The sequence below is a fragment of the Capricornis sumatraensis genome, chromosome 18 (assembly GCF_032405125.1).
Source record: "Capricornis sumatraensis isolate serow.1 chromosome 18, serow.2, whole genome shotgun sequence".
Lineage (NCBI taxonomy): Eukaryota > Metazoa > Chordata > Mammalia > Artiodactyla > Bovidae > Capricornis > Capricornis sumatraensis.
In genome coordinates, this window is record NC_091086.1 from 6,434,711 (window position 1) to 6,462,538 (window position 27,828).

Sequence of the window (27,828 nt, forward strand, 5' to 3'; positions counted from 1 at the left end):
GGAAGGATCCCTCATCTCGAGCTCCGAGGGGGAAACGGGGCTCCTCTGGATGTGGGCGGGACCATCGTGCTTCCTCTCGAGTGGAGACGGGTATGGCGGTGAACTTCTTGAGTTGCAGCAAGGGTGTGAAAGACCCTTTCGAAGTTCCAGAGGTTAGGTGTCATTAGTCTCCAGACACCTCATCGGAAATAGGCCTCATCTCGCCTGGAAGGGAGAACTTCCTGGATTTTCTCGAGTTGAGGCAGGTGTTCTCGAGTTACGACGGGGACCTCAGGGACCCGCCCTGGTGGCCTCAGGAGAGGCCAGTCCCCATGCGAGGTGCTAGGGGGCCTCTCGGGATTCCTCTCCCGTCGATACCGGGGCCAAAAACCTTGTGTGGAGTCAGGGCCGTAACCACGGATTCCTCTCAGGGTCTGACATGGATCTTTGGGTACTTCTGGAGTCTCCCCAGGGGAGTCAGGCCTGGTCTCGAGTGGGGGCATGCACGTGCGCTTTCCTTCCGGGCTGTTGCAGCAATGTCACACTCCCCGTCGCGTGGATCAAAGGATCTGTGGTTTTCCCTCGAGGCTTTCCCTCGAGGCTTTCCCACAGGGCTGTCACACGTGCCACCGTGGCGTGAGTCGATCCTCGGCGTGAAAGATGAGCCAGTGCAGGGCAAAGAGGTTCCTATGGAATGGACTGAGACATCTGGGGGACTCTTGGAATTGTGGTACGACCATGAAGTTCCTCTCGCCTTTCCTGTTGAGAGTGCCTCCTCTTGAGATGCGACGGGAACGGAGGGAATTCTTTCCCGTTGAAAGCAGGGAAAGGATCCCTCATCTCGAGCTACGAGGGGGAAACAGGGCTCCTCTGGATGTGGGCGGGACCATCGTGCTTCCTCTCGAGTTGAGACGGGTATGGCGGTGAACTTCTTGAGTTTCAGCAAGGGTGTGAAAGACCCTTTCGAAGTTCCAGAGGTTAGGTGTCATTCGTCTCCAGACGCCTCATCGGAAATAGGCCTCATCTCGCCTGGAAGGGAGAACTTCCTGGATTTTCTCGAGTTGCGGCAGGTGTTCTCGAGTTACGACGGGGACCTCAGGGACCCGACCTGGTGGCCTCAGGAGAGGCCAGTACCCAGGCGAGTTGCTAGGGGGCCTCTCGGGATTCCTCTCCCGTCGATACCGGGGCCAAAAACCTTGTGCGGAGTCAGGGCCGGAACCGAGGATTCCTCTCAGGGGCTGACATGGATCTTTGGGTACTTCTGGAGTCTCCCCAGGGGAGTCAGGCCTCGTCTCGAGTGGGGGCATGCACGTGCGCTTTCCTTCCGTGCTGAAGCAGCAATGTCACACTTCCCGTCGCGTGGATCAAAGGATCTGTGGTTTTCCCTCGAGGCTTTCCCTCGAGGCTTTCCCACAGGGCTGTCCCACGTGCCACCGTGGTGTGAGTCGATCCTCGGCGTGAAAGATGAGCTAGCGCAGGGCAAAGAGGTTCCTCTGGAATAGACTGAGACATCTGGGAGACTCTTGGAATGGTGGTACGACCATGGAGTTCCTCTCGTCTTTCCTGTTGAGAGTGCCTCCTCTTGAGATGCGACGTTAACACCGGGAATTCTTTCCCGTTGAAAGCAGGGAAAGGATCCCTCATCTCGAGCTACGAGGGGGAAACGGGGCTACTCTGGATGTGGGCGGGACCATCGTGCTTCCTCTCGAGTGGAGACGGGTATGGCGGTGAACTTCTTGAGTTGCAGCAAGGGTGTGAAAGACCCTTTCGAAGTTCCAGAGGTTAGGTGTCATTAGTCTCCAGACGCCTCATCGGAAATAGGCCTCATCTCGCCTGGAAGGGAGAACTTCCTGGATTTTCTCGAGTTGCGGCAGGTGTTCTCGAATTACGACGGGGACTTCAGGGACCCGCCCTGGTGGCCTCAGGAGAGGCCAGTCCCCATGCGAATTGCTAGGGGGCCTCTCGGGATTCCTCTCCCGTCGATACCGGGGCCAAAAACCTTGTGTGGAGTCAGGGCCGGAACCGAGGATTCCTCTCAGGGGCTGACATGGATTTTTGGGTAATTCTGTAGTCTCCCCAGGGGAGTCAGGCCCCGTCTCGAGTGGGGGCATGCACGTGCACTTTCCTTCCAGTCTGTAGCAGCAATGTCACGCTTCCCGTCGCGTGGATCAAAGGATCTGTGGTTTTCCCTCGAGGCTTTCCCACAGGGCTGTCCCACGTGCCACGGTGGTGTGAGTCGATCCTCGGCGTGAAAGATGAGCAAGTGCAGGGCAAAGAGGTTCCTCTGGAATGGACTGAGACATCTGGGGGACTCTTGGAATGGTGGTACGACCATGGAGTTCCTCTCGCCTTTCCTGTTGAGAGTGCCTCCTCTTGAGATGCGACGGGAACGCCGGGAATTCTTTCCCGTTGAAAGCAGGGGAAGGATCCCTCATCTCGAGCTCCGAGGGGGAAACGGGGCTCCTCTGGATGTGGGCGGGACCATCGTGCTTCCTCTCGAGTGGAGACGGGTATGGCGGTGAACTTCTTGAGTTGCAGCAAGGGTGTGAAAGACCCTTTCGAAGTTCCAGAGGTTAGGTGTCATTAGTCTCCAGACACCTCATCGGAAATAGGCCTCATCTCGCCTGGAAGGGAGAACTTCCTGGATTTTCTCGAGTTGCGGCAGGTGTTCTCGAGTTACGACGGGGACCTCAGGGACCCGCCCTGGTGGCCTCAGGAGAGGCCAGTCCCCATGCGAGGTGCTAGGGGGCCTCTCAGGATTCCTCTCCCGTCGATACCGGGGCCAAAAACCTTGTGTGGAGTCAGGGCCGGAACCGAGGATTCCTCTCAGGTGCTGACATGGATCTTTGGGTAATTCTGGAGTCTCCCCAGGGGAGTCAGGCCCCGTCTCGAGTGGGGGCATGCACGTGCACTTTCCTTCCAGGCTGTAGCAGCAATGTCACGCTTCCCGTCGCCTGGATCAAAGGATCTGTGGTTTTCCCTCGAGGCTTTCCCTCGAGGCTTTCCCACAGGGCTGTCCCACGTGCCACCGTGGTGTGAGTCGATCCTCGGCGTGAAAGATGAGCCAGTGCAGGGCAAAGAGCTTCCTCTGGAATGGACTGAGATATCTGGGGGACTCTTGGAATGGTGGTACGACCATGGAGTTCCTCTCGCCTTTCCTGTTGAGAGTGCCACCTCTTGAGATGCGACGGGAACGCCGGGAATTCTTTCCCGTTGAAAGCAGGGAAAGGATCCCTCATCTCGAGCTACGAGGGGGAAACGGGGCTCCTCTGGATGTGGGCGGGACCATCGTGCTTCCTCTCGAGTGGAGACGGGTATGGCGGTGAACTTCTTGAGTTGCAGCAAGGGTGTGAAAGACCCTTTCGAAGTTCCAGAGGTTAGGTGTCATTAGTCTCCAGACGCCTCATCGGAAATAGGCCTCATCTCGCCTGGAAGGGAGAACTTCCTGGATTTTCTCGAGTTGCGGCAGGTGTTCTCGAGTTACGACGGGGACCTCAGGGACCCGCCCTGGTGGCCTCAGGAGAGGCCAGTCCCCATGCGAGTTGCTAGGGGGCCTCTCAGGATTCCTCTCCAGTCGATACCGGGGCCAAAAACCTTGTGTGGAGTCAGGGCCGGAACCGAGGATTCCTCTCAGGGGCTGACATGGATCTTTGGGTACTTCTGGAGTCTCCCCAGGGGAGTCAGGCCCCGTCTCGAGTGGGGGCATGCACGTGCGCTTTCCTTCCAGGCTGTAGCAGCAATGTCACGCTTCCCGTCGCGTGGATCAAAGGATCTGTGTTTTTCCCTCGGGGCTTTCCCACAGGGCTGTCCCAGGTGCCACCGTGGTGTGAGTCGGTCCTCGGTGTGAAAGATGAGCCAGTGCAGGGCAAAGAGGTTCCTCTGGAATGGACTGAGACATCTGGGGGACTCTTGGAATGGTGGTACGACCATGGAGTTCCACTCGCCTTTCCTGTTGAGAGTGCCTCCTCTTGAGATGCGACGGGAACGCCGTGAATTGGTTCCCGTTGAAAGCAGGGAAAGGATCCCTCATCTCGAGCTACGAGGGGGAAACGGGGCTCCTCTGGATGTGGGCGGGACCATCGTGCTTCCTCTCGAGTGGAGACGGGTATGGCGGTGAACTTCTTGAGTTGCAGCAAGGGTGTGAAAGACCCTTTCGAAGTTCCAGAGGTTACGTGTCATTAGTCTCCAGACGCCTCATCGGAAATAGGCCTCATCTCGCCTGGAAGGGAGAACTTCCTGGATTTTCTCGAGTTGCGGCAGGTGTTCTCGAATTACGACGGGGACTTCAGGGACCCGCCCTGGTGGCCTCAGGAGAGGCCAGTCCCCATGCGAATTGCTAGGGGGCCTCTCGGGATTCCTCTCCCGTCGATACCGGGGCCAAAAACCTTGTGTGGAGTCAGGGCCGGAACCGAGGATTCCTCTCAGGGGCTGACATGGATTTTTGGGTAATTCTGTAGTCTCCCCAGGGGAGTCAGGCCCCGTCTCGAGTGGGGGCATGCACGTGCACTTTCCTTCCAGTCTGTAGCAGCAATGTCACGCTTCCCGTCGCGTGGATCAAAGGATCTGTGGTTTTCCCTCGAGGCTTTCCCACAGGGCTGTCCCACGTGCCACGGTGGTGTGAGTCGATCCTCGGCGTGAAAGATGAGCAAGTGCAGGGCAAAGAGGTTCCTCTGGAATGGACTGAGACATCTGGGGGACTCTTGGAATGGTGGTACGACCATGGAGTTCCTCTCGCCTTTCCTGTTGAGAGTGCCTCCTCTTGAGATGCGACGGGAACGCCGGGAATTCTTTCCCGTTGAAAGCAGGGGAAGGATCCCTCATCTCGAGCTCCGAGGGGGAAACGGGGCTCCTCTGGATGTGGGCGGGACCATCGTGCTTCCTCTCGAGTGGAGACGGGTATGGCGGTGAACTTCTTGAGTTGCAGCAAGGGTGTGAAAGACCCTTTCGAAGTTCCAGAGGTTAGGTGTCATTAGTCTCCAGACACCTCATCGGAAATAGGCCTCATCTCGCCTGGAAGGGAGAACTTCCTGGATTTTCTCGAGTTGCGGCAGGTGTTCTCGAGTTACGACGGGGACCTCAGGGACCCGCCCTGGTGGCCTCAGGAGAGGCCAGTCCCCATGCGAGGTGCTAGGGGGCCTCTCGGGATTCCTCTCCCGTCGATACCGGGGCCAAAAACCTTGTGTGGAGTCAGGGCCGGAACCGAGGATTCCTCTCAGGTGCTGACATGGATCTTTGGGTAATTCTGGAGTCTCCCCAGGGGAGTCAGGCCCCGTCTCGAGTGGGGGCATGCACGTGCACTTTCCTTCCAGGCTGTAGCAGCAATGTCACGCTTCCCGTCGCCTGGATCAAAGGATCTGTGGTTTTCCCTCGAGGCTTTCCCTCGAGGCTTTCCCACAGGGCTGTCCCACGTGCCACCGTGGTGTGAGTCGATCCTCGGCGTGAAAGATGAGCCAGTGCAGGGCAAAGAGCTTCCTCTGGAATGGACTGAGATATCTGGGGGACTCTTGGAATGGTGGTACGACCATGGAGTTCCTCTCGCCTTTCCTGTTGAGAGTGCCACCTCTTGAGATGCGACGGGAACGCCGGGAATTCTTTCCCGTTGAAAGCAGGGAAAGGATCCCTCATCTCGAGCTACGAGGGGGAAACGGGGCTCCTCTGGATGTGGGCGGGACCATCGTGCTTCCTCTCGAGTGGAGACGGGTATGGCGGTGAACTTCTTTAGTTGCAGCAAGGGTGTGAAAGACCCTTTCGAAGTTCCAGAGGTTAGGTGTCATTAGTCTCCAGACGCCTCATCGGAAATAGGCCTCATCTCGCCTGGAAGGGAGAACTTCCTGGATTTTCTCGAGTTGCGGCAGGTGTTCTCGAGTTACGACGGGGACCTCAGGGACCCGCCCTGGTGGCCTCAGGAGAGGCCAGTCCCCATGCGAGTTGCTAGGGGGCCTCTCAGGATTCCTCTCCAGTCGATACCGGGGCCAAAAACCTTGTGTGGAGTCAGGGCCGGAACCGAGGATTCCTCTCAGGGGCTGACATGGATCTTTGGGTACTTCTGGAGTCTCCCCAGGGGAGTCAGGCCCCGTCTCGAGTGGGGGCATGCACGTGCGCTTTCCTTCCAGGCTGTAGCAGCAATGTCACGCTTCCCGTCGCGTGGATCAAAGGATCTGTGTTTTTCCCTCGGGGCTTTCCCACAGGGCTGTCCCAGGTGCCACCGTGGTGTGAGTCGATCCTCGGTGTGAAAGATGAGCCAGTGCAGGGCAAAGAGGTTCCTCTGGAATGGACTGAGACATCTGGGGGACTCTTGGAATGGTGGTACGACCATGGAGTTCCACTCGCCTTTCCTGTTGAGAGTGCCTCCTCTTGAGATGCGACGGCAACGCCGTGAATTCGTTCCCGTTGAAAGCAGGGAAAGGATCCCTCATCTCGAGCTACGAGGGGGAAACGGGGCTCCTCCTGATGTGGGCGGAACCATCGTGCTTCCTCTCGAGTGGAAACGGGTATGGCGGTGAACTTCTTGAGTTGCAGCAAGGGTGTGAAAGACCCTTTCGAAGTTCCAGAGGTTAGGTGTCATTAGTCTCCAGACGCCTCATCGGAAATAGGCCTCAACTCGCCTGGAAGGGAGAACTTCCTGGATTTTCTCGAGTTGTGGCAGGTGTTCTCGAGTTACGACGGGGACCTCAGGGACCCGCCCTCGTGGCCTCAGGAGAGGCCAGTCCCCATGCGAGTTGCTAGGGGGCCTCTCGGGATTCCTCTCCCGTCAATACCGGGGCCAAAAACCTTGTGTGGAGTCAGGGCCGGAACCGAGGATTCCTCTCAGGGTCTGACATGGATCTTTGGGTACTTCTGGAGTCTCCCCAGGGGAGTCAGGCCTCGTCTCGAGTGGGGGCATGCACGTGCGCTTTCCTTCCAGGCTGTAGCAGCAATGTCACGCTTCCCGTCGCGTGGATCAAAGGATCTGTGCTTTTCCCTCGAGGCTTTCCCTCGAGTTTCCCACAGGGCTGTCCCACGTGCTACCGTGGTGTGAGTCGATCCTCGGCGTGAAAGATGTGCCAGTGCAGGGCAAAGAGGTTCCTCTGGAATGGACTGAGACATCTGGGGGACTCTTGGAATGGTGGTACGACCATGGAGTTCCTCTCACCTTTCCTGTTGAGAGTGCCTCCTCTTGAGATGCGACGTTAACGCCGGGAATTCTTTCCCGTTGAAAGCAGGGAAAGAATCCCTCATCTCGAGCTACGAGGGGGAAACGGGGTTCCTCTGGATGTGGGCGGGACCATCGTGCTTCCTCTCGAGTGGAGACGGGTATGGCGGTGAACTTCTTGAGTTGCAGCAAGGGTGTGAAAGACCCTTTCGAAGTTCCAGAGGTTAGGTGTCATTCGTCTCCAGACGCCTCATCGGAAATAGGCCTCATCTCGCCTGGAAGGGAGAACTTCCTGGATTTTCTCGAGTTGCGGCAGGTGTTCTCGAGTTACGACAGAGACCTCAGGGACCCGACCTGGTGGCCTCAGGAGAGGCCAGTCCCCAGGCGAGTTGCTAGGTGGCCTCTCGGGATTCCTCTCCCGTCGATACCGGGGCCAAAAACCTTGTGTGGAGTCAGGGCCGGAACCGAGGATTCCTCTCATGGGCTCACATGGATCTTTGGGTACTTCTGGAGTCTCCCCAGGGGAGTCAGGCCTCGTCTCGAGTGGGGGCATGCACGTGCGCTTTCCTTCCAGGCTGTAGCAGCAATGTCACGCTTCCCGTCGCGTGGATCAAAGGATCTGTGGTTTTCCCTCGAGGCTTTCCCTCGAGGCTTTCCCACAGGGCTGTCCCACGTGCCACCGTGGTGTGAGTCGATCCTCGGCGTGAATGATGAGCCAGTGCAGGGCAAAGAGGTTCCTCTGGAATGGACTGAGACATCTGGAGGACTCTTTGAATGGTGGTACGACCATGGAGTTCCTCTCGCCTTTCCTGTTGAGAGTGCCTCCTCTTGAGATGCGACGGGAACGCCGGGAATTCTTTCCCGTTGAAAGCAGGGAAAGGATCCCTCATCTCGAGCTACCAGGGGAAACGGGGCTCCTCTGGATGTGGGCGGGACCATCGTGCTTCCTCTCGAGTGGAGACGGGTATGTCGGTGAACTTCTTGAGTTGCAGCAAGGGTGTGAAAGACCCTTTCGAAGTTCCAGAGGTAGGTGTCATTCGTCTCCAGACGCCTCATCGGAAATAGGCCTCAACTCGCCTGGAAGGGAGAACTTCCTGGATTTTCTCGAGTTGTGGCAGGTGTTCTTGAGTTACGACGGGGACCTCAGGGACCCGCACTCGTGGCCTCAGGAGAGGCCAGTCCCCATGCGAGTTGCTAGGGGGCCTCTCAGGATTCCTCTCCCGTCAATACCGGAGCCAAAAACCTTGTGTGGAGTCAGGGCCGGAACCGAGGATTCCTCTCAGGGTCTGACATGGATCTTTGGGTACTTCTGGAGTCTCCCCAGGGGAGTCAGGCCTCGTCTCGAGTGGGGGCATGCACGTGCGCTTTCCTTCCAGGCTGTAGCAGCAATGTCACGCTTCCCGTCGCGTGGATCAAAGGATCTGTGGTTTTCCCTCGAGGCTTTCCCTCGAGGCTTTCCCACAGGGCTGTCCCACGTGCCACCGTGGCGTGAGTCGATCCTCGGCGTGAAAGATGAGCCAGTGCAGGGCAAAGAGGTTCCTATGGAATGGACTGAGACATCTGGGGGACTCTTGGAATTGTGGTACGACCATGGAGTTCCTCTCGCCTTTCCTGTTGAGAGTGCCTCCTCTTGAGATGTGACGGGAACGGAGGGAATTCTTTCCCGTTGAAAGCAGGGAAAGGATCCCTCATCTCGAGCTACGAGGGGGAAACAGGGCTCCTCTGGATGTGGGCGGGACCATCGTGCTTCCTCTCGAGTTGAGACGGGTATGGCGGTGAACTTTTGAGTTGCAGCAAGGGTGTGAAAGACCCTTTCGAAGTTCCAGAGGTTAGGTGTCATTCGTCTCCAGACGCCTCATCGGAAATAGGCCTCATCTCGCCTGGAAGGGAGAACTTCCTGGATTTTCTCGAGTTGCGGCAGGTGTTCTCGAGTTACGACGGGGACTTCAGGGACCCGCCCTGGTGGCCTCAGGAGAGGCCAGTCCCCATGCGAATTGCTAGGGGGCCTCTCGGGATTCCTCTCCCGTCGATACCGGGGCCAAAAACCTTGTGTGGAGTCAGGGCCGGAACCGAGGATTCCTCTCAGGGGCTGACATGGATCTTTGGGTAATTCTGTAGTCTCCCCAGGGGAGTCAGGCCCCGTCTCGAGTGGGGGCATGCACGTGCGCTTTCCTTCCGGGCTGTTGCAGCAATGTCACACTCCCCGTCGCGTGGATCAAAGGATCTGTGGTTTTCCCTCGAGGCTTTCCCTCGAGGCTTTCCCACAGGGCTGTCACACGTGCCACCGTGGCGTGAGTCGATCCTCGGCGTGAAAGATGAGCCAGTGCAGGGCAAAGAGGTTCCTATGGAAAGGACTGAGACATCTGGGGGACTCTTGGAATTGTGGTACGACCATGGAGTTCCTCTCGCCTTTCCTGTTGAGAGTGCCTCCTCTTGAGATGTGACGGGAACGGAGGGAATTCTTTCCCGTTGAAAGCAGGGAAAGGATCCCTCATCTCGAGCTACGAGGGGGAAACAGGGCTCCTCTGGATGTGGGCGGGACCATCGTGCTTCCTCTCGAGTTGAGACGGGTATGGCGGTGAACTTCTTGAGTTGCAGCAAGGGTGTGAAAGACCCTTTCGAAGTTCCAGAGGTTAGGTGTCATTCGTCTCCAGACGCCTCATCGGAAATAGGCCTCATCTCGCCTGGAAGGGAGGACTTCCTGGATTTTCTCGAGTTGCGGCAGGTGTTCTCGAGTTACGACGGGGACCTCAGGGACCCGACCTGGTGGCCTCAGGAGAGGCCAGTACCCAGGCGAGTTGCTAGGGGGCCTCTCGGGATTCCTCTCCCGTCGATACCGGGGCCAAAAACCTTGTGTGGAGTCAGGGCCGGAACCGAGGATTCCTCTCAGGGGCTGACATGGATCTTTGGGTACTTCTGGAGTCTCCCCAGGGGAGTCAGGCCTCGTCTCGAGTGGGGGCATGCACGTGCGCTTTCCTTCCGTGCTGAAGCAGCAATGTCACACTTCCCGTCGCGTGGATCAAAGGATCTGTGGTTTTCCCTCGAGGCTTTCCCTCGAGGCTTTCCCACAGGGCTGTCCCACGTGCCACCGTGGTGTGAGTCGATCCTCGGCGTGAAAGATGAGCTAGTGCAGGGCAAAGAGGTTCCTCTGGAATAGACTGAGACATCTGGGGGACTCTTGGAATGGTGGTACGACCATGGAGGTCCTCTCGTCTTTCCTGTTGAGAGTGCCTCCTCTTGAGATGCGACGTTAACACCGGGAATTCTTTCCCGTTGAAAGCAGGGAAAGGATCCCTCATCTCGAGCTACGAGGGGGAAACGGGGCTCCTCTGGATGTGGGCGGGACCATCGTGCTTCCTCTCGAGTGGAGACGGGTATGGCGGTGAACTTCTTGAGTTGCAGCAAGGGTGTGAAAGACCCTTTCGAAGTTCCAGAGGTTAGGTGTCATTAGTCTCCAGACGCCTCATCGGAAATAGGCCTCATCTCGCCTGGAAGGGAGAACTTCCTGGATTTTCTCGAGTTGCGGCAGGTGTTCTCGAGTTACGACGGGGACTTCAGGGACCCGCCCTGGTGGCCTCAGGAGAGGCCAGTCCCCATGCGAATTGCTAGGGGGCCTCTCGGGATTCCTCTCCCGTCGATACCGGGGCCAAAAACCTTGTGTGGAGTCAGGGCCGGAACCGAGGATTCCTCTCAGGGGCTGACATGGATCTTTGGGTAATTCTGTAGTCTCCCCAGGGGAGTCAGGCCCCGTCTCGAGTGGGGGCATGCACGTGCACTTTCCTTCCAGTCTGTAGCAGCAATGTCACGCTTCCCGTCGCGTGGATCAAAGGATCTGTGGTTTTCCCTCGAGGCTTTCCCACAGGGCTGTCCCACGTGCCACCGTGGTGTGAGTCGATCCTCGGCGTGAAAGATGAGCAAGTGCAGGGCAAAGAGGTTCCTATGGAATGGACTGAGACATCTGGGGGACTCTTGGAATGGTGGTACGACCATGGAGTTCCTCTCGCCTTTCCTGTTGAGAGTGCCTCCTCTTGAGATGCGACGGGAACGCCGGGAATTCTTTCCCGTTGAAAGCAGGGGAAGGATCCCTCATCTCGAGCTCCGAGCGGGAAACGGGGCTCCTCTGGATGTGGGCGGGACCATCGTGCTTCCTCTCGAGTGGAGACGGGTATGGCGGTGAACTTCTTGAGTTGCAGCAAGGGTGTGAAAGACCCTTTCGAAGTTCCAGAGGTTAGGTGTCATTAGTCTCCAGACGCCTCATCGGAAATAGGCCTCAACTCGCCTGGAAGGGAGAACTTCCTGGATTTTCTCGAGTTGTGGCAGGTGTTCTTGAGTTACGACGGGGACCTCAGGGACCCGCCCTCGTGGCCTCAGGAGAGGCCAGTCCCCATGCGAGTTGCTAGGGGGCCTCTCGGGATTCCTCTCCCGTCAATACCGGGGCCAAAAACCTTGTGTGGAGTCAGGGCCGGAACCGAGGATTCCTCTCAGGGTCTGACATGGATCTTTGGGTACTTCTGGAGTCTCCCCAGGGGAGTCAGGCCTCGTCTCGAGTGGGGGCATGCACGTGCGCTTTCCTTCCAGGCTGTAGCAGCAATGTCACGCTTCCCGTCGCGTGGATCAAAGGATCTGTGGTTTTCCCTCGAGGCTTTCCCTCGAGGCTTTCCCACAGGGCTGTCCCACGTGCCACCGTGGTGTGAGTCGATCCTCGTCGTGAATGATGAGCCAGTGCAGGGCAAAGAGGTTCCTCTGGAATGGACTGAGACATCTGGAGGACTCTTGGAATGGTGGTACGACCATGGAGTTCCTCTCGCCTTTCCTGTTGAGAGTGCCTCCTCTTGAGATGCGACGGGAACGCCGGGAATTCTTTCCCGTTGAAAGCAGGGAAAGGATCCCTCATCTCGAGCTACCAGGGGAAACGGGGCTCCTCTGGATGTGGGCGGGACCATCGTGCTTCCTCTCGAGTGGAGACGGGTATGTCGGTGAACTTCTTGAGTTGCAGCAAGGGTGTGAAAGACCCTTTCGAAGTTCCAGAGGTTAGGTGTCATTAGTCTCCAGACGCCTCATCGGAAATAGGCCTCAACTCGCCTGGAAGGGAGAACTTCCTGGATTTTCTCGAGTTGTGGCAGGTGTTCTTGAGTTACGACGGGGACCTCAGGGACCCGCACTCGTGGCCTCAGGAGAGGCCAGTCCCCATGCGAGTTGCTAGGGGGCCTCTCAGGATTCCTCTCCCGTCAATACCGGAGCCAAAAACCTTGTGTGGAGTCAGGGCCGGAACCGAGGATTACTCTCAGGGTCTGACATGGATCTTTGGGTACTTCTGGAGTCTCCCCAGGGGAGTCAGGCCTCGTCTCGAGTGGGGGCATGCACGTGCGCTTTCCTTCCAGGCTGTAGCAGCAATGTTACGCTTCCCGTCGCGTGGATCAAAGGATCTGTGGTTTTCCCTCGAGGCTTTCCCTCGAGGCTTTCCCACAGGGCTGTCCCACGTGCCACCGTGGTGTGAGTCGATCCTCGGCGTGAAAGATGAGCTAGTGCAGGGCAAAGAGGTTCCTCTGGAATGGACTGAGACATCTGGGGGACTCTTGGAATGGTGGTACGACCATGGAGGTCCTCTCGTCTTTCCTGTTGAGAGTGCCTCCTCTTGAGATGCGACGTTAACACCGGGAATTCTTTCCCGTTGAAAGCAGGGAAAGGATCCCTCATCTCGAGCTACGAGGGGGAAACGGGGCTCCTCTGGATGTGGGCGGGACCATCGTGCTTCCTCTCGAGTGGAGACGGGTATGGCGGTGAACTTCTTGAGTTGCAGCAAGGGTGTGAAAGACCCTTTCGAAGTTCCAGAGGTTAGGTGTCATTAGTCTCCAGACGCCTCATCGGAAATAGGCCTCATCTCGCCTGGAAGGGAGAACTTCCTGGATTTTCTCGAGTTGCGGCAGGTGTTCTCGAGTTACGACGGGGACTTCAGGGACCCGCCCTGGTGGCCTCAGGAGAGGCCAGTCCCCATGCGAATTGCTAGGGGGCCTCTCGGGATTCCTCTCCCGTCGATACCGGGGCCAAAAACCTTGTGTGGAGTCAGGGCCGGAACCGAGGATTCCTCTCAGGGGCTGACATGGATCTTTGGGTAATTCTGTAGTCTCCCCAGGGGAGTCAGGCCCCGTCTCGAGTGGGGGCATGCACGTGCGCTTTCCTTCCGGGCTGTTGCAGCAATGTCACACTCCCCGTCGCGTGGATCAAAGGATCTGTGGTTTTCCCTCGAGGCTTTCCCTCGAGGCTTTCCCACAGGGCTGTCACACGTGCCACCGTGGCGTGAGTCGATCCTCGGCGTGAAAGATGAGCCAGTGCAGGGCAAAGAGGTTCCTATGGAATGGACTGAGACATCTGGGGGACTCTTGGAATTGTGGTACGACCATGGAGTTCCTCTCGCCTTTCCTGTTGAGAGTGCCTCCTCTTGAGATGTGACGGGAACGGAGGGAATTCTTTCCCGTTGAAAGCAGGGAAAGGATCCCTCATCTCGAGCTACGAGGGGGAAACAGGGCTCCTCTGGATGTGGGCGGGACCATCGTGCTTCCTCTCGAGTTGAGACGGGTATGGCGGTGAACTTCTTGAGTTGCAGCAAGGGTGTGAAAGACCCTTTCGAAGTTCCAGAGGTTAGGTGTCATTCGTCTCCAGACGCCTCATCGGAAATAGGCCTCATCTCGCCTGGAAGGGAGAACTTCCTGGATTTTCTCGAGTTGCGGCAGGTGTTCTCGAGTTACGACGGGGACCTCAGGGACCCGACCTGGTGGCCTCAGGAGAGGCCAGTACCCAGGCGAGTTGCTAGGGGGCCTCTCGGGATTCCTCTCCCGTCGATACCGGGGCCAAAAACCTTGTGTGGAGTCAGGGCCGGAACCGAGGATTCCTCTCAGGGGCTGACATGGATCTTTGGGTACTTCTGGAGTCTCCCCAGGGGAGTCAGGCCTCGTCTCGAGTGGGGGCATGCACGTGCGCTTTCCTTCCGTGCTGAAGCAGCAATGTCACACTTCCCGTCGCGTGGATCAAAGGATCTGTGGTTTTCCCTCGAGGCTTTCCCTCGAGGCTTTCCCACAGGGCTGTCCCACGTGCCACCGTGGTGTGAGTCGATCCTCGGCGTGAAAGATGAGCTAGTGCAGGGCAAAGAGGTTCCTCTGGAATAGACTGAGACATCTGGGGGACTCTTGGAATGGTGGTACGACCATGGAGGTCCTCTCGTCTTTCCTGTTGAGAGTGCCTCCTCTTGAGATGCGACGTTAACACCGGGAATTCTTTCCCGTTGAAAGCAGGGAAAGGATCCCTCATCTCGAGCTACGAGGGGGAAACGGGGCTCCTCTGGATGTGGGCGGGACCATCGTGCTTCCTCTCGAGTGGAGACGGGTATGGCGGTGAACTTCTTGAGTTGCAGCAAGGGTGTGAAAGACCCTTTCGAAGTTCCAGAGGTTACGTGTCATTAGTCTCCAGACGCCTCATCGGAAATAGGCCTCATCTCGCCTGGAAGGGAGAACTTCCTGGATTTTCTCGAGTTGCGGCAGGTGTTCTCGAGTTACGACGGGGACTTCAGGGACCCGCCCTGGTGGCCTCAGGAGAGGCCAGTCCCCATGCGAATTGCTAGGGGGCCTCTCGGGATTCCTCTCCCGTCGATACCGGGGCCAAAAACCTTGTGTGGAGTCAGGGCCGGAACCGAGGATTCCTCTCAGGGGCTGACATGGATCTTTGGGTAATTCTGTAGTCTCCCCAGGGGAGTCAGGCCCCGTCTCGAGTGGGGGCATGCACGTGCACTTTCCTTCCAGTCTGTAGCAGCAATGTCACGCTTCCCGTCGCGTGGATCAAAGGATCTGTGGTTTTCCCTCGAGGCTTTCCCACAGGGCTGTCCCACGTGCCACCGTGGTGTGAGTCGATCCTCGGCGTGAAAGATGAGCAAGTGCAGGGCAAAGAGGTTCCTCTGGAATGGACTGAGACATCTGGGGGACTCTTGGAATGGTGGTACGACCATGGAGTTCCTCTCGCCTTTCCTGTTGAGAGTGCCTCCTCTTGAGATGCGACGGGAACGGAGGGAATTCTTTCCCGTTGAAATCAGGGAAAGGATCCCTCATCTCGAGCTACGAGGGGGAAACGGGGCTCCTCTGGATGTGGGCGGGACCATCGTGCTTCCTCTCGAGTTGAGACGGATATGGCGGTGAACTTCTTGAGTTGCAGCAAGGGTGTGAAAGACCCTTTCGAAGTTCCAGAGGTTAGGTGTCATTCGTCTCCAGACGCCTCATCGGAAATAGGCCTCATCTCGCCTGGAAGGGAGAACTTCCTGGATTTTCTCGAGTTGCGGCAGGTGTTCTCGAGTTACGACGGGGACCTCAGGGACCCGCCCTGGTGGCCTCAGGAGAGGCCAGTCCCCATGCGAGGTGCTAGGGGGCCTCTCGGGATTCCTCTCCCGTCGATACCGGGGCCAAAACCTTGTGTGGAGTGAGGGCCGGAACCGAGGATTCCTCTCAGGGGCTGACATGGATCTTTGGGTACTTCTGGAGTCTCCCCAGGGGAGTCAGGCCTCGTCTCGAGTGGGGGCATGCACGTGCGCTTTCCTTCCAGGCTGTAGCAGCAATGTTAGGCTTCCCGTCGCGTGGAACAAAGGATCTGTGGTTTTCCCTCGAGGCTTTCCCACAGCCTGTCCCACGTGCCACCGTGATGTGAGTCGATCCTCGGCGTGAAAGATGAGCCAGTGCAGGGCAAAGAGGTTCCTCTGGAATGGACTGAGACATCTGGGGGACTCTTGGAATGGTGGTACGACCATGGAGTTCCTCTCGCCTTTCCTGTTGAGAGTGCCTCCTCTTGAGATGCGACGGGAACGCCGGGAATTCTTTCCCGTTGAAAGCAGGGAAAGGATCCCTCATCTCGAGCTACGAGGGGGAAACGGGGCTCCTCTGGATGTGGGGGGAACCATCGTGCTTCCTCTCGAGTGGAGACGGGTATGGCGGTGAACTTCTTGAGTTGCAGTAAGGGTGTGAAAGACCCTTTCGAAGTTCCAGAGGTTAGGTGTCATTAGTCTCCAGACGCCTCATCGGAAATAGGCCTCATCTCGCCTGGAAGGGAGAACTTCCTGGATTTTCTCGAGTTGCGGCAGGTGTTCTCGAGTTACGACGGGGACCTCAGGGACCCGCCCTGGTGGCCTCAGGAGAGGGCAGTCCCCATGAGAGTTGCTAGGGGGCTTCTCGGGATTCCTCTCCCGTAGATACCGGGGCCAAAAACCTTGTGTGGAGTCAGGGCCGGAACCGAGGATTCCTCTCAGGGTCTGACATGGATCTTTGGGTACTTCTGGAGTCTCCCCAGGGGAGTCAGGCCTCGTCTCGAGTGGGGGCATGCACGTGCGCTTTCCTTCCAGGCTGTAGCAGCAATGTCACGCTTCCCGTCGCGTGAATCAATGGATCTGTCGTTTTCCCTTGAGGCTTTCCCTCGAGGCTTTCCCACAGGGCTGTCCCACGTGCCACCGTGGTGTGAGTCGATCCTCGGCGTGAAAGATGAGCCAGTGCAGTGCAAAGAGGTTCCTCTGGAATGGACTGAGACATCTGGGGGACTCTTGGAATGGTGGTACGACCATGGAGTTCCTCTCGCCTTTCCTGTTGAGAGTGCCTCCTCTTGAGATGCGACGGGAACGCCGGGAATTCTTTCCCGTTGAAAGCAGGGAAAGGATCCCTCATCTCGAGCTACGAGGGGGAAACGGGGCTCCTCTGGATGTGGGCGGGACCATCGTGCTTCCTCTCGAGTGGAGACGGGTATGGCGGTGAACTTCTTGAGTTGCAGCAAGGGTGTGAAAGACCCTTTCGAAGTTCCAGAGGTTAGGTGTCATTAGTCTCCAGACGCCTCATCGGAAATAGGCCTCATCTCGCCTGGAAGGGAGAACTTCCTGGATTTTCTCGAGTTGCGGCAGGTGTTCTCGAGTTAAGACGGCGACCTCAGGGACCCGCCCTGGTGGCCTCAGGAGAGGCCAGTCCCCATGCGAGTTGCTAGGGGGCCTCTCAGGACTCCTCTCCCGTCGATACCGGGGCCAAAAACCTTGTGTGGAGTCAGGGCCGGAACCGAGTATTCCTCTCAGGGCCTGACATGGATCTTTGGGTACTTCTGGAGTCTCCCCAGGGGAGTCAGGCCTCGTCTCGAGTGGGGGCATGCACGTGCGCTTTCCTTCCAGGCTGTAGCAGCAATGTCACGCTTCCCGTGGCGTGGATCAAAGGATCTGCGGTTTTCCCTCGAGGCTTTCCCTCGAGGCTTTCCCACAGGGCTGTCCCACGTGCCACCGTGGTGTGAGTCGATCCTCGGCGTGAAAGATGAGCCAGTGCAGGGCAAAGAGGTTCCTCTGGAATGGACTGAGACATCTGGGGGACTCTTGGAATGGTGGTACGACCATGGAGTTCCTCTCGCCTTTCCTGTTGAGAGTGCCTCCTCTTGAGATGCGACGGGAACGCCGGGAATTCTTTCCCGTTGAAAGCAGGGAAAGGATCCCTCATCTCGAACTCCGAGGGGGAAACGGGGCTCCTCTGGATGTGGGCGGGACCATCGTGCTCCCTCTCGAGTGGAGACGGGTATGGCGGTGAACTTCTTGAGTTGCAGCAAGGGTGTGAAAGACCCTTTCGAAGTTCCAGAGGTTAGGTGCCATTAGTCTCCAGACGCCTCATCGGAAATAGGCCTCATCTCGCCTGGAAGGGAGAACTTCCTGGATCTTCTCGAGTTGGGGCAGGTGTTCTCGAGTTACCACGGGGACCTCAGGGACCCGCCCTGGTGGCCTCAAGAGAGGCCAGTCCCCATGCGAGGTGCTAGGGTGCCTCTCGGGATTCCTCTCCCGTCGATACCGGGGCCAAAAACCTTGTGTGGAGTCAGGGCCGGAACCGACGATTCCTCTCAGGGGCTGACATGGATCTTTGGGTACTTCTGGAGTCTCCCCAGGGGAGTCAGGCCTCGTCTCGAGTGGGGGCATGCACGTGCGCTTTCCTTCCAGGCTGTAGCAGCAATGTCACGCTTCCCGTCGCGTGGATCAAAGGATCTGTGGTTTTCCCTCGAGGCTTTCCCTCGAGGCTTTCCCACAGGGCTGTCCCACGTGCCACCGTGGTGTGAGTCGATCCTCGGCGTGAAAGATGAGCCAGTGCAGGGCAAAGAGGTTCCTCTGGAATGGACTGAGACATCTGGGGGACTCTTGGAATGGTGGTACGACCATGGAGTTCCTCTCGCCTTTCCTGTTGAGAGTGCCTCCTCTTGAGATGCGACGGGAACGCCGGGAATTCTTTCCCGTTGAAAGCAGGGAAAGGATCCCTCATCTCGAGCTCCGAGGGGGAAACGGGGTTCCTCTGGATGTGGGCGGGACCATCGTGCTTCCTCTCGAGTTGAGACGGGTATGGCGGTGAACTTCTTGAGTTGCAGCAAGGGTGTGAAAGGCCCTTTCGAAGTTCCAGAGGTTAGGTGTCATTAGTCTCCAGACGCCTCATCGGGAATAGGCCCTCATCTCGCCTGGAAGGGAGAACTTCCTGGATTTTCTCGAGTTGCGGCAGGTGTTCTCGAGTTACGACGGGGACCTCAGGGACCCGCCCTGGTGGCCTCAGGAGAGGCCAGTCCCCATGCGAGTTGCTAGGGGGCCTCTCGGGATTCCTCTCCCGTCGATACCGGGGCCAAAAACCTTGTGTGGATTCAGGGCCGAAACCGAGGATTCCTCTCAGGGGCAGACATGGATTTTGGGTACTTCTGGAGTCTCCCCAGGGGAGTCAGGCCTCGTCTCGAGTGGGGGCATGCACGTACGCTTTCCTTCCAGGCTGTAGCAGCAATGTCACGCTTCCCGTCGCGTGGATCAAAGGATCTGTGGTTTTCCCTCGAGGCTTTCCCTCGAGGCTTTCCCACAGGGCTGTCCCACGTGCCACCGTGGTGTGAGTCGATCCTCGGCGTGAAAGATGAGCCAGTGCAGGGCAAAGAGGTTCCTCTGGAATGGACTGAGACATCTGGGGGACTCTTGGAATGGTGGTACGAACATCGAGTTCCTCTCGCCTTTCCTGTTTAGAGTGCCTCCTCTTGAGATGCGACGGGAACGCCGGGAATTCTTTCCCGTTGAAAGCAGGGAAAGGATCCCTCATCTCGAGCTCCGAGGGGGAAACGGGGCTCCTCTGGATGTGGTCGGGACCATCGTGCTTCCTCTCGAGTGGAGACGGGTATGGCGGTGAACTTCTTGAGTTGCAGCAAGGGTGTGAAAGACCCTTTCGAAGTTCTAGAGGTTAGGTGTCATTAGTCTCCAGACGCCTCATCGGAAATAGGCCTCATCTCGCCTGGAAGGGAGAACTTCCTGGATTTTCTCGAGTTGCGGCAGGTGTTCTCGAGTTAAGACGGCGACCTCAGGGACCCGCCCTGGTGGCCTCAGGAGAGGCCAGTCCCCATGCGAGTTGCTAGGGGGCCTCTCAGGACTCCTCTCCCGTCGATACCGGGGCCAAAAACCTTGTGTGGAGTCAGGGCCGGAACCGAGTATTCCTCTCAGGGGCTGACATGGATCTTTGGTTACTTCTGGAGTCTCCCCAGGGGAGTCAGGCCTAGTCTCGAGTGGGGGCATGCACGTGCGCTTTCCTTCCAGGCTGTAGCAGCAATGTCACGCTTCCCGTGGCGTGGATCAAAGGATCTGCTGTTTTCCCTCGAGGCTTTCCCTCGAGGCTTTCCCACAGGGCTGTCCCACGTGCCACCGTGGTGTGAGTCGATCCTCGGCGTGAAAGATGAGCCAGTGCAGGGCAAAGAGGTTCCTTTGTAATGGACTGAGACATCTGGGGGACTCTTGGAATGGTGGTACGACAATGGAGTTCCTCTCGCCTTTCCTGTTGAGAGTGCCTCCTATTGAGATGCGACGGGAACGCCGGGAATTCTTTCCTGTTGAAAGCAGGCAAAGGATCCCTCATCTGGAGCTCCGAGGGGGAAACGGGGCTCCTCTGGATGTGGGCGGGACCATCGTGCTTCCTCTCGAGTGGAGTCGGGTATGGCGGTGAACTTCTTGAGTTGCAGCCAGGGTGTGAAATACCCTTTCGAAGTTCCAGAGGTTAGGTGTCATTAGTCTCCAGACGCCTCATCGGAAATAGGCCCCATCTCGCCTGTAAGGGAGAACTTCCTGGATTTTCTCGAGTTGTGGCAGGTGTTCTCGAGTTAAGACGGCGACCTCAGGGACCCGCCCTGGTGGCCTCAGGAGAGGCCAGTCCCCATGCGAGTTGCTAGGGGGCCTCTCAGGATTCCTCTCCCGACGATACCGGGGCCAAAAACCTTGTGTGGAGTCAGGGCCGGAACCGAGGATTCCTCTCAGGGGCTGACATGGATCTTTGGGTACTTCTGGAGTCTCCCCAGGGGAGTCAGGCCTCGTCTCGAGTGGGGGCATGCACGTGCGCTTTCCTTCCGTGCTGAAGCAGCAATGTCACACTTCCCGTCGCGTGGATCAAAGGATCTGTGGTTTTCCCTCGAGGCTTTCCCTCGAGGCTTTCCCACAGGGCTGTCCCACGTGCCACCGTGGTGTGAGTCGATCCTCGGCGTGAAAGATGAGCCAGTGCAGGGCAAAGAGGTTCCTCTGGAATGGACTGAGACATCTGGGGGACTCTTGGAATGGTGGTACGACCATGGAGTTCCTCTCGCCTTTCCTGTTGAGAGTGCCACCTCTTGAGATGCGACGGGAACGCCGGGAATTCTTTCCCGTTGAAAGCAGGGAAAGGATCCCTCATCTCGAGCTACGAGGGGGAAACGGGGCTCCTCTGGATGTGGGCGGGACCATCGTGCTTCCTCTCGAGTGGAGACGGGTATGGCGGTGAACTTCTTTAGTTGCAGCAAGGGTGTGAAAGACCCTTTCGAAGTTCCAGAGCTTAGGTGTCATTAGTCTCCAGACGCCTCATCGGAAATAGGCCTCATCTCGCCTGGAAGGGAGAACTTCCTGGATTTTCTCGAGTTGCGGCAGGTGTTCTCGAGTTACGACGGGGACCTCAGGGACCCGCCCTGGTGGCCTCAGGAGAGGCCAGTCCCCATGCGAGTTGCTAGGGGGCCTCTCGGGATTCCTCTCCCGTTGATACCGGGGACAAAAACCTTGTGTGGAATCAGGGCCGGAAACGAGGATTCCTCTCAGGGGTGACATGGATCTTTGGGTACTTCTGGAGTCTCCCCAGGGGAGTCAGGCTTCGTCTCGAGTGGGGGCATGCACGTGCGCTTTCCTTCCAGGCTGTAGCAGCAATGTCACGCTTCCCGTCGCGTGGATCAAAGGATCTGTGGTTTTCCCTCGGGGCTTTCCCACAGGGCTGTCCCACGTGCCACCGTGGTGTGAGTCGATCCTCGGCGTGAAAGATGAGCCAGTGCAGGGCAAAGAGGTTCCCCTGGAATGGACTGAGACATCTGGGGGACTCTTGGAATGGTGGTACGACCATGGAGTTCCTCTCGCCTTTCCTGTTGAGAGTGCCTCTTCTTGAGATGCGACGGGAACGCCTTGAATTCGTTCCCGTTGAAAGCAGGGAAAGGATCCCTCATCTCGAGCTACGAGGGGGAAACGGGGCTCCTCCTGATTTGGGCGGAACCATCGTGCTTCCTGTCGAGTGGAAACGGTTATGGCGGTGAACTTCTTGAGTTGCAGCAAGGGTGTAAAAGACCCTTTCGAAGTTCCAGAGGTTAGGTGTCATTAGTCTCCAGACGCCTCATTGGAAATCGGCCTCATCTCGCCTGGAAGGGAGAACTTCCTGGATTTTCTCGAGTTGCGGCAGGTGTTCTCGAGTTACGACGGGGACCTCAGGGACCCGCCCTTGTGGCCTCAGTAGAGGCCAGTCCCCATGCGAGTTGCTAGGGGGCCTCTCGGGATTCCTCTCCCGTCCATACCGGGGACAAAATCCTTGTGTGGAATCAGGGCCGGAACCGAGGATTCCTCTCAGGGGTGACATGGATCTTTGGGTACTTCTGGAGTCTCACCAGGGGAGTCAGGCCTCGTCTCGAGTGGGGGCATGCACGTGCGCTTTCCTTCCAGGCTGTAGCAGCAATGTCACGCTTCCCGTCGCCTGGATCAAAGGATCTGTGGTTTTCCCTCGAGGCTTTCCCTCGAGGCTTTCCCACAGGGCTGTCCCACGTGCCACCGTGGTGTGAGTCGATCCTCGGCGTGAAAGATGAGCCAGTGCAGGGCAAAGAGGTTCCTCTGGAATGGACTGAGACATCTGGCGGACTCTTGGAATGGTAGTACGACCATGGAGTTCCTCTCGCCTTTCCTGTTGAGAGTGCCTCCTCTTGAGATGCGACGGGAACGCCGGGAATTCTTTCCCGTTGAAAGCAGGGAAAGGATCCCTCATCTCGAGCTACGAGGGGGAAACGGGGCTCCTCTGGATGTGGGCGGTACCATCGTGCTTCCTCTCGAGTGGAGACCGGTATGGCGGTGAACTTCTTGAGTTGCAGCAAGGGTGTGAAAGACCCTTTCGAAGTTCCAGAGGTTAGGTGTCATTAGTCTCCAGACGCCTCATCGGAAATAGGCCTCATCTCGCCTGGAAGGGAGAACTTCCTGGTTTTTCTCGAGTTGCGGCAGGTGTTCTCGAGTTAGGACGGGGACCTCAGGGACCCGCCCTGGTGGCCTCAGGAGAGGCCAGTTCCCATGCGAGTTGCTAGGGGGCTTCTCGGGATTCCTTTCCTGTTGATACCGGGGCCAAAAACCTTGTGTGGTGTCAGGGCCGGAACCGAGGATTCCTCTCAGGGGCTGACATGGATCTTTGGGTACTTCTGGAGTCTCGCCAGGGGAGACAGGCCTCGTCTCGAGTGGGGGCATGCACGTGCACTTTCCTTCCAGGCTGTAGCAGCAATGTCACGCTTCCCGTCGCGTGGATCAAAGGATCTGTGGTTTTCCCTCGAGGCTTTCCCTCGAGGCTTTCCCACAGGGCTGTCCCACGTGCCACCGTGGTGTGAGTCGATCCTCGGCGTGAAAGATGAGCCAGTGCAGGGCAAAGAGGTTCCTCTGGAATGGACTGAGACATCTGGGGGACTCTTGGAATGGTGGTACGACCATGGAGTTCCTCTCGCCTTTCCTGTTGAGAGTGCCTCCTCTTGAGATGCGACGGGAACGCCGGGAATTCTTTCCAGTTGAAAGCAGGGAAAGGATCCCTCATCTCGAGCTCCGAGGGGGAAACGGGGCTCCTCTGGATGTGGGCGGGACCATCGTGCTTCCTCTCGAGTGGAGACGGGTATGGCGGTGAACTTCTTGAGTTGCAGCAAGGGTGTGAAAGACCCTTTCGAAGTTCCAGAGGTTAGGTGTCATTAGTCTCCAGACGCCTCATCGGAAATAGGCCTCATCTCGCCTGGAAGGGAGAACTTCCTGGATTTTCTCGAGTTGCGGCAGGTGTTCTCGAGTTACGACGGGGACCTCAGGGACCCGCCCTGGTGGCCTCAGGAGAGGCCAGTCCCCATGCGAGTTGCTAGGGGGCCTCTCGGGATTCCTCTCCCGTCGATACCGGGGCCAAAAACCTTGTGTGGAGTCAGGGCCAGAACCGAGCATTCCTCTCAGGGGCTGAAATGGATCTTTGGGTAATTCTGGAGTCTCGCCAGGGGAGACAGGCCTCGTCTCGAGTGGGGGCATGCACGTGCGCTTTCCTTCCAGGCTGTAGCAGCAATGTCACGCTTCCCGTCGCCTGGATCAAAGGATCTGTGGTTTTCCCTCGAGGCTTTCCCTCGAGGCTTTCCCACAGGGCTGTCCCACGTGCCACCGTGGTGTGAGTCGATCCTCGGCGTGAAAGATGAGCCAGTGCAGGGCAAAGAGGTTCCTCTGGAATGGACTGAGACATCTGGGGGACTCTTGGAATGGTGGTACGACCATGGAGTTCCTCTCGCCTTTCCTGTTGAGAGTGCCACCTCTTGAGATGCGACGGGAACGCCGGGAATTCTTTCCCGTTGAAAGCAGGGAAAGGATCCCTCATCTCGAGCTACGAGGGGGAAACGGGGCTCCTCTGGATGTGGGCGGGACCATCGTGCTTCCTCTCGAGTGGAGACGGGTATGGCGGTGAACTTCTTGAGTTGCAGCAAGGGTGTGAAAGACCCTTTCGAAGTTCCAGAGGTTAGGTGTCATTAGTCTCCAGACGCCTCATCGGAAATAGGCCTCATCTCGCCTGGAAGGGAGAACTTCCTGGATTTTCTCGAGTTGCGGCAGGTGTTCTCGAGTTACGACGGGGACCTCAGGGACCCGCCCTGGTGGCCTCAGGAGAGGCCAGTCCCCATGCGAGTTGCTAGGGGGCCTCTCGGGATTCCTCTCCCGTTGATACCGGGGACAAAAACCTTGTGTGGAATCAGGGCCGGAAACGAGGATTCCTCTCAGGGGTGACATGGATCTTTGGGTACTTCTGGAGTCTCACCAGGGGAGTCAGGCCTCGTCTCGAGTGGGGGCATGCACGTGCGCTTTCCTTCCAGGCTGTAGCCGCAATGTCACGCTTCCCGTCGCCTGGATCAAAGGATCTGTGGTTTTCCCTCGAGGCTTTCCCTCTAGGCTTTCCCACAGGGCTGTCCCACGTGCCACCGTGGTGTGAGTCGATCCTCGGCGTGAAAGATGAGCCAGTGCAGGGCAAAGAGGTTCCTCTGGAATGGACTGAGACATCTGGGGGACTCTTGGAATGGTGGTACGACCATGGAGTTCCTCTCGCCTTTCCTGTTGAGAGTGCCTCCTCTTGAGATGCGACGGGAACGCCGGGAATTCTTTCCCGTTGAAAGCAGGGAAAGGATCCCTCATCTCGAGCTACGAGGGGGAAACGGGTATCCTCTGGATGTGGGCGGTACCATCGTGCTTCCTCTCGAGTGGAGACGGGTATGGCGGTGAACTTCTTGAGTTGCAGCAAGGGTGTGAAAGACCCTTTCGAAGTTCCAGAGGTTAGGTGTCATTAGTCTCCAGACGCCTCATTGGAAATAGGCCTCATCTCGCCTGGAAGGGAGAACTTCCTGGATTTTCTCGAGTTGCGGCAGGTGTTCTCGAGTTACGACGGGGACCTCAGGGACCCGCCCTGGTGGCCTCAGGAGAGGCCAGTCCCCATGCGAGTTGCTAGGGGGCCTCTCGGGATTCCTCTCCCGTTGATACCGGGGACAAAAACCTTGTGTGGAATCAGGGCCGGAAACGAGGATTCCTCTCAGGGGTGACATGGATCTTTGGGTACTTCTGGAGTCTCACCAGGGGAGTCAGGCCTCGTCTCGAGTGGGGGCATGCACGTGCGCTTTCCTTCCAGGCTGTAGCCGCAATGTCACGCTTCCCGTCGCCTGGATCAAAGGATATGTGGTTTTCCCTCGAGGCTTTCCCTCGAGGCTTTCCCACAGGGCTGTCCCACGTGCCACCGTGGTGTGATTCGATCCTCGGCGTGAAAGATGAGCCAGTGCAGGGCAAAGAGGTTCCTCTGGAATGGACTGAGACATCTGGGGGACTCTTGGAATGGTGGTACGACCATGGAGTTCCTCTCGCCTTTCCTGTTGAGAGTGCCTCCTCTTGAGATGCGACGGGAACGCCGGGAATTCTTTCCCGTTGAAAGCAGGGAAAGGATCCCTCATCTCGAGCTACGAGGGGGAAACGGGGCTCCTCTGGATGTGGGCGGTACCATCGTGCTTCCTCTCGAGTGGAGACCGGTATGGCGGTGAACTTCTTGAGTTGCAGCAAGGGTGTGAAAGACCCTTTCGAAGTTCCAGAGGTTAGGTGTCATTAGTCTCCAGACGCCTCATCGGAAATAGGCCTCATCTCGCCTGGAAGGGAGAACTTCCTGGTTTTTCTCGAGTTGCGGCAGGTGTTCTCGAGTTAGGACGGGGACCTCAGGGACCCGCCCTGGTGGCCTCAGGAGAGGCCAGTTCCCATGCGAGTTGCTAGGGGGCTTCTCGGGATTCCTTTCCTGTTGATACCGGGGCCAAAAACCTTGTGTGGTGTCAGGGCCGGAACCGAGGATTCCTCTCAGGGGCTGACATGGATCTTTGGGTACTTCTGGAGTCTCGCCAGGGGAGACAGGCCTCGTCTCGAGTGGGGGCATGCACGTGCACTTTCCTTCCAGGCTGTAGCAGCAATGTCACGCTTCCCGTCGCGTGGATCAAAGGATCTGTGGTTTTCCCTCGAGGCTTTCCCTCGAGGCTTTCCCACAGGGCTGTCCCACGTGCCACCGTGGTGTGAGTCGATCCTCGGCGTGAAAGATGAGCCAGTGCAGGGCAAAGAGGTTCCTCTGGAATGGACTGAGACATCTGGGGGACTCTTGGAATGGTGGTACGACCATGGAGTTCCTCTCGCCTTTCCTGTTGAGAGTGCCTCCTCTTGAGATGCGACGGGAACGCCGGGAATTCTTTCCAGTTGAAAGCAGGGAAAGGATCCCTCATCTCGAGCTCCGAGGGGGAAACGGGGCTCCTCTGGATGTGGGCGGGACCATCGTGCTTCCTCTCGAGTGGAGACGGGTATGGCGGTGAACTTCTTGAGTTGCAGCAAGGGTGTGAAAGACCCTTTCGAAGTTCCAGAGGTTAGGTGTCATTAGTCTCCAGACGCCTCATCGGAAATAGGCCTCATCTCGCCTGGAAGGGAGAACTTCCTGGATTTTCTCGAGTTGCGGCAGGTGTTCTCGAGTTACGACGGGGACCTCAGGGACCCGCCCTGGTGGCCTCAGGAGAGGCCAGTCCCCATGCGAGTTGCTAGGGGGCCTCTCGGGATTCCTCTCCCGTTGATACCGGGGACAAACCCTTGTGTGGAATCAGGGCCGGAAACGAGGATTCCTCTCAGGAGTGACATGGATCTTTGGGTACTTCTGGAGTCTCACCAGGGGAGTCAGGCTTCGTCTCGAGTGGGGGCATGCACGTGCGCTTTCCTTCCAGGCTGTAGCAGCAATGTCACGCTTCCCGTCGCGTGGATCAAAGGATCTGTGGTTTTCCCTCGGGGCTTTCCCACAGGGCTGTCCCACGTGCCACCGTGGTGTGAGTCGATCCTCGGCGTGAAAGATGAGCCAGTGCAGGGCAAAGAGGTTCCCCTGGAATGGACTGAGACATCTGGGGGACTCTTGGAATGGTGGTACGACCATGGAGTTCCTCTCGCCTTTCCTGTTGAGAGTGCCTCTTCTTGAGATGCGACGGGAACGCCGGGAATTCGTTCCCGTTGAAAGCAGGGAAAGGATCCCTCATCTCGAGCTACGAGGTGGAAACGGGGCTCCTCCTGATTTGGGCGGAACCATCGTGCTTCCTGTCGAGTGGAAACGGGTATGGCGGTGAACTTCTTGAGTTGCAGCAAGGGTGTGAAAGACCCTTTCGAAGTTCCAGAGGTTAGGTGTCATTAGTCTCCAGACGCCTCATTGGAAATAGGCCTCATCTCGCCTGGAAGGGAGAACTTCCTGGATTTTCTCGAGTTGCGGCAGGTGTTCTCGAGTTACGACGGGGACCTCAGGGACCCGCCCTTGTGGCCTCAGTAGAGGCCAGTCCCCATGCGAGTTGCTAGGGGGCCTCTCGGGATTCCTCTCCCGTCCATACCGGGGACAAAATCCTTGTGTGGAATCAGGGCCGGAACCGAGGATTCCTCTCAGGGGTGACATGGATCTTTGGGTACTTCTGGAGTCTCACCAGGGGAGTCAGGCCTCGTCTCGAGTGGGGGCATGCACGTGCGCTTTCCTTCCAGGCTGTAGCAGCAATGTCACGCTTCCCGTCGCCTGGATCAAAGGATCTGTGGTTTTCCCTCGAGGCTTTCCCTCGAGGCTTTCCCACAGGGCTGTCCCACGTGCCACCGTGGTGTGAGTCGA